We start from the raw sequence: 6,064 nt of genomic DNA, 5'->3' as shown, positions 1-6,064 counted from the left end.
ATGGAACTGGTCCCCGGCACTCAAAAGATTGGGGCCCACTGCTCTAAAATACAATGTCTCTCCCTCCAATCTCATATTACAGGAATCTGTTTGTAGAATTCATATAGGAACCAGAGAAGGACTCCAAGCCCAGTTTTATAACAACCTCTAAATTCCACAAGTCAACCCTGAAAGGAGACAAATATTAAAGCAGGGAAGAGCAACAAGACAATGGAAGCTAAAGAGAAAGAGAATAGTGGAAAGAAATAAGGAAGTGCTGATTATTTTAACTCTGGTCCATGGCAGACAGTAAAATATTAATCTGTTTCTGACAGCTTGTGCATTTTAAATCACACTGCATGCACACAAATCTGTATTCATTGTCATAAAGAACTATATAAAATATGTCTTCATATTTTTTTCTGTAGGAAAGTATTCCTAATACATCTGTTTTTGAAAATCCTAAATAAAAACTGGGGAGAGGGGAATATGTGCATTTTCCCCAATATATTTATTTTAGTATGCAATATCAGATTTTTTTTTAATATTTGGTAGTGTAATATGTGTGCTCATTTTGAGAAAAAAAAGTGGGAATGAGCTGGAAAGGATGATGAAGAATAGAACAGTAGCAATGGCTATAATCACCTTAACCAGTACCATAATGGTTAAACATTAGCTATCATATGTAACAATGTCTTTGACCGTGCGCTGCCTGAGACATTGCCATTCTGTAGCAAGAGATTCTTGAGCATCAATACGGAACAGTGAAGGGTGGCTTTTAATGCCTTCTTTTGCCACTTTTATTAGAAACCATCTCAGCATCAATGGCGTCTGTGCACAAATGGGCTTGCTCAGATGATGCAGGGAGGTCTACAAAGCAACCATAGCCAGAATATGGTGCCTTGATGGTTCAAAGCAGGAGATTCAGGCTGATGCTTGAAACAAGTTCTCAAGAGTCTCTCCAAATGGTTGAGAATGTCTTGACATATTTACAAGTCATTCAGCCTGACACATACGCACACGCACACACAGTCTGTTAAAACACTCCTTGCTTTCTGTCTGGGCTTTCCATATAGCTGCATCTGGAGAAGACAAGACAGATAATTTTGAGAAATAGCAGGGAAATATTTAGGGATACATTCAGATCACTTTCGATTCAAACAAGAAGGCACATCAGGTTCTTTGGAATACATGGAGACCCAGGGAATTTAAATTAGAGATAGTCTTCAACTTACAAACATAATTGAGCCCAAGATTTCTGTTGTTAAGTGAGACATTTGATAGAAAAGTTTTGGCCCATTTTATGATTTTTCTTGCCACATTTGTTAAATGAATCTTGGCAGTAGATAAGCTAGGAACCCAGCTGTTAAGTCAGGGGTCTCCAACCTTAGCAACTTTAAGACTGGAGGACTTCAACTCCCAGAATTCCCCAGCCAGCAAGCTGGCTGGGGAATTCTGGGAGTTGAAGTCCTCCAGGCTTAAAGTTGCTAAGGTTGGAGACCCCTGTGTTAAGTGAATCTTTCTCACAAGCACACACTTATCCACACCTACCCATATTCATCTCAGCTAGGCTGTTAGGCAGTAGCTAGAGGGATGGAAGCCACCAAGTCTGGGTCCAAAGATAACTCAAAGAGTGGTTTCAGAACCCCTTTTCTCTCTCCAATTACGGCTTTATTGACTGATGAGATGGGTAGCCACTTTTGCCTTGTAGATTTGCAAGTCTGGTAGCTGTTGATGGACTGGGGAGAGGGGGTTCATATGCTGAAGCCCAACTTCTTTTCTCTGTTTCTGGTGGCATTCATTCCTTTGTTTCCTTAACAACTTGGCTTCTTTGTAACTACCTCCCCAAAGGATATTTTAAGATTTCTGGCTTTTCTCCATCCTCCTTATAAAGTGCCTGCTTTATCTTTAAGTATGACAGCTTCAGCCTAGTCTGAGGCTGAATGAGATGCATACCAGTCTCATAATGCAGGTAATTTATAGCTATTGAAATGACTTTGTCCATCATTATACAGGAGCTAGCAATTGTAAATTTCATTCTGTATGTCATAAATCTCACCTGAAGTGTTTTCTGCTTTCTGCTTTCTCTGAATTGTTCCAAGTTGTTTTGTTGTGAACAAAGTGAAACATTTCTATATTTATTTCCTTCTCATTATTTCCAGTGTTATACAGTACATCTCTGTTGTCCATCCTTATTTGTCCTCTGTCTCCCCTCTCCCACAGATCTGGAAAACTAAGCAATATAATATTTCCCAAGGAGTGATTACTACAATCCTCTTTTCAAAATCTTAAAATTGGTTAAATTCTCCCCTTATAGTAGAAATACAAGTTTATATATCTCAACAAATGGTTTTCCAGAATTTCTTTGAAAACATCCAGTGAAATCCATTCTTGAGTACTTGTTTTCAGTGGAGAATTAATTTCATAAGCAAAATTTGTTTAACACAATTTATGTTCCTGTAACTTCTTCTCTAATCCTGCAACAATAGGAAGTAGGTAATGTTGTCCTTTGTGACACTCCTTCAGCTAATTTCCTCCCTCATCCAACATCTTATTTCAACATTAAATACTTGGGTTCATTAATGTTTCTTCATTGGATTTGAACTTTAGACCCTGATTAACAGTCTTCTTATCCAAACTTTATTAAATGTAGTAAAACACAACTAGCAATGACTGCTGTTATTTCCCCAATAACTCATATCTATAATATCAGTTAAAGACTGATCAGTTAAAGACTGATGTAAGTCCAAATTATGCAAAAAAAGGTGTTAGACTGAAGCCTACATTCTGAAGACATCCACTGTACATGTAGGTATCTGCCATTACTTGATATCACAAGCATAATTTTAACTGATATCACAAGTGTGACTTTTAGGAGACAAGGTTTGCTCAATGCTTGGTTGTGAGCATTGCTACTTTAGTGCTGTCTTTTTCTCTTTAGATATCTTCCTGATTACATTCTCCATCTTAAAAGCACTTTGATTATTTTGCTCAAGGGGGACATAGCATGTCCCTATTATTAAATTATATTGGTTCAGAACTGTCATCTGCAATAGCTCTAAATAGAAATCTGTTTTTCAGGCTTCAATCATTCTATTGCCGATTTAGTCATCAAGAGTTTGACACTAACTCTCTATTTTATGTTGTTTCTAATACATTTGATATACTGTTGGTTTCACAAAATTTGAATGCATGCATTGTAAATTATAGTAAACCAATAACTATCCCAAACTGCAACTCTCAAAAGGACTTTTATTTAGATAAGAATATCTCCAGTGAAGTGTAAACAAACAAGCTAGCAAACTCCCTTTCCCAAGAAATAATGTAATTCCAAATTGATTTTTCAGTTACTCAACTGTTGCTTCTCCTGAATTTTGATTATCTCAGGCTCAAAAACCTTAATTTACAATGCATATTCTTTTATCGGAGAAATAAAAATGCTGGATTGGCTAAATCCATCATATAACTGTCAGTTTAAGGAATTAGTGAAGGAGTGGAAAAACAAATGTATTCGGTAGAAGAAGGAAACATGGTTTTCAGAAATTTAAGGTATGACACAATAAGATTATTCCACCCTTAAACTGTTACCATGATGGAATCATAATTGGAACTAATACATTTCAATGCTAACAGGTACTTAAAGTGCTGTTTTAATCTAGTCCGCACACAGCTAGGGACCAAGTCCATGAGGGAAAATTGCGCATACTTAGCAAGAATGAGGAACTTAGTACTTCAAAGGCCCTTTAGAAACAGAACTGGAAAAAAAACTTCAACCTAGAGAGCTGATACCAGGAAAAACAGATTACCCTAGCCAAAGTAAGCAATAATCTTCTTCAGTATAAAGCAACTCATGGAGATTTTCTTGTAGGCATAGATGCCACAGCAGTTTTAAACTGTCCTCCAGATGCAATGAAATCACAACTTCTATAATTTCTATCTGTCTAGCATGAAACACAAATATTAATTGATTTTTAAAAGGTTTATATTCCATCTTTCTTTTGTGAATTAAGGTTTGCCTCTCTTCCTTTGTTATTCTCTTACAGAACAACAGTTTTGAAAAACAGCTTTGGGAAAGAGATAGTGATCATATGTCTATAATGAATGTGTTCTTCTGGGTCAAGTGTACAGCTATAACATTCAGCTGCATTAGTCTTTATATTGGGCTAGAACAGGAATGCCCTGTAAGATATGCTTAGGACACTGTCTATGCTCCACTATATAAATGTGGCCAGTTACAGTTAGTTAAAAAAATACGGTTTTGCTAATGGTTCAGATTGAAGAAAATAGGCCAATGGGCAAGCTACTGAAAACACACAAAGCAGGACTAATGTATTTAGGATCATGTGTCAAGGTTGTGAATGGCACCACTGAAATGAACAAGACAACCTTTGTGAATTAGGACATGTTTACTGAAATTCCAACTCAGAACAATTGCATGAACAGAAACATGTATTTGTTGTAAGTGGTTTGCTGGAGAGTTTGGAAAATTTTATCATCTTTATCACAGACAAGTGTCTTGCCTTCATAAAAACATTCTTAGACCTCAAAGGGACATGCAAAATCTATTAGTTCACTTTAAAAAAAATCCTGCAGTCTCTATTAGTCTCTTCCCAATGTTTGCAGTAGAAAAGGGTTAAGATTAAACCATCTCCATTTCATATAATGTGATTTCCCCACCCCTGCCCTTCCCCCAAAACACAGGCTCATAACATCACTTAAATAACTATGAAATCCATTTTCTGCTGAAAAATGTGAAATTTGTCACAATTATTAAAAGGAACATGAAATGTATCTAATCCTGGGATTTGTACAACTAAATAAAATGACATTATGTTTCAGCATCAGAGTAACACATGCTAAGAATGGGAAATGGCAGAAAATTAATTCCACCGGCAGTCATTCCCATGGTTCTTCTCTACACTGTGTTAAGCTTTGATGTTTCCTTGTTTTGGATGCAGAAGGAGCTGAACCAAGAGGGAGCGAGTCTTATATTTGGCAAGAGCTGTTGGTTTTATCTTAATAAAAATGGCAGCTAATTATTTCCAGTTAAAATTATATATTTGGTATTATTTAAAAAGAGGGACACTGAACACATATTTCCAGATATGCAAATAATTTTATCTTTCAGTATGAATCAGATATGGTGTTTTTAATTAGAGAAAAAAAATAAGTGGTACAATACAACATTATTTGTTTATTAATGTGCATATTTAGCAACTTATTTAGTCGGGCTTTTATGTCATGTTAGTTCAAAAGACCTCTGAGCAGCCTATGTTCCCCTGTTGCAGTAAGGTTAAAAAGAACAAGAAAAATAGAGTCACTAGATAAGAATTGACAATTAGAACTGAAATTACCAAAAAAACTTGGGCACCTGAAGAATAATCAAACATATACTCATAATTGGGTTCATTAGCCTTGACACTCCCACTCACAAGATTCTTGAAAAAAAGCAAAGGTTTGATAGCCTTCCTGAAGTTCCCACAAGGTGAGGACTATTGTAGACTGATCTCAGATGGTGTACTGCTCCAAGGAAAAGGGGGAGCAACTATTAAAGTATAGCACTGCTGCTAAACATGACAATATCGGAGAGAAGGGATTTTATGCCAACCTTTCTATCCTGATCTTATTGGACGGAAGGAGCCATTGGGAAAAGGTACTCCCATACTGTACATATCAAGATGCTGAACCATGTAGGACTTTAAAGGTGAGTATCAGTATCTTGAATTGCACCTGGAAGCAACCAAACCAATGCAGCTTTTTCAGAAAAGAATTGTTACATGGGAGCACATTCAAGGTCTCATCTCTACTTGAGCAGCCCTGGCTTGGATCAAATGTAGTTTGTGGGTGGTTTTCAAGGACAGTCCCTGGTGTGCAAAATGCAATAATCCAAAGCGGAGATGATTAAGATAAAGAGTCATCCCAGTCAAGGAGTGTCATAATCGGCATCCAGGTTTGGTATATCTGTGCAAAAAGCACACAGTTACCATCTGTTATTTCAGAAAGAGCTGTGGGTCCAGGAGAATCTGTACAGGATGAATGAGTTCTGCAGCAGTAAGCATGACCAATCATGAACCAATGATGGGAT

This window comes from Pseudonaja textilis, chromosome 1 (assembly GCF_049901715.1).
Source record: "Pseudonaja textilis isolate UNSWEBS1 chromosome 1, rPseTex1.2, whole genome shotgun sequence".
In the NCBI taxonomy this organism is placed as follows: domain Eukaryota; kingdom Metazoa; phylum Chordata; class Lepidosauria; order Squamata; family Elapidae; genus Pseudonaja; species Pseudonaja textilis.
The sequence above is the reverse complement of the archived record's forward strand: the minus strand, read 5'-3'. Positions refer to the sequence as shown.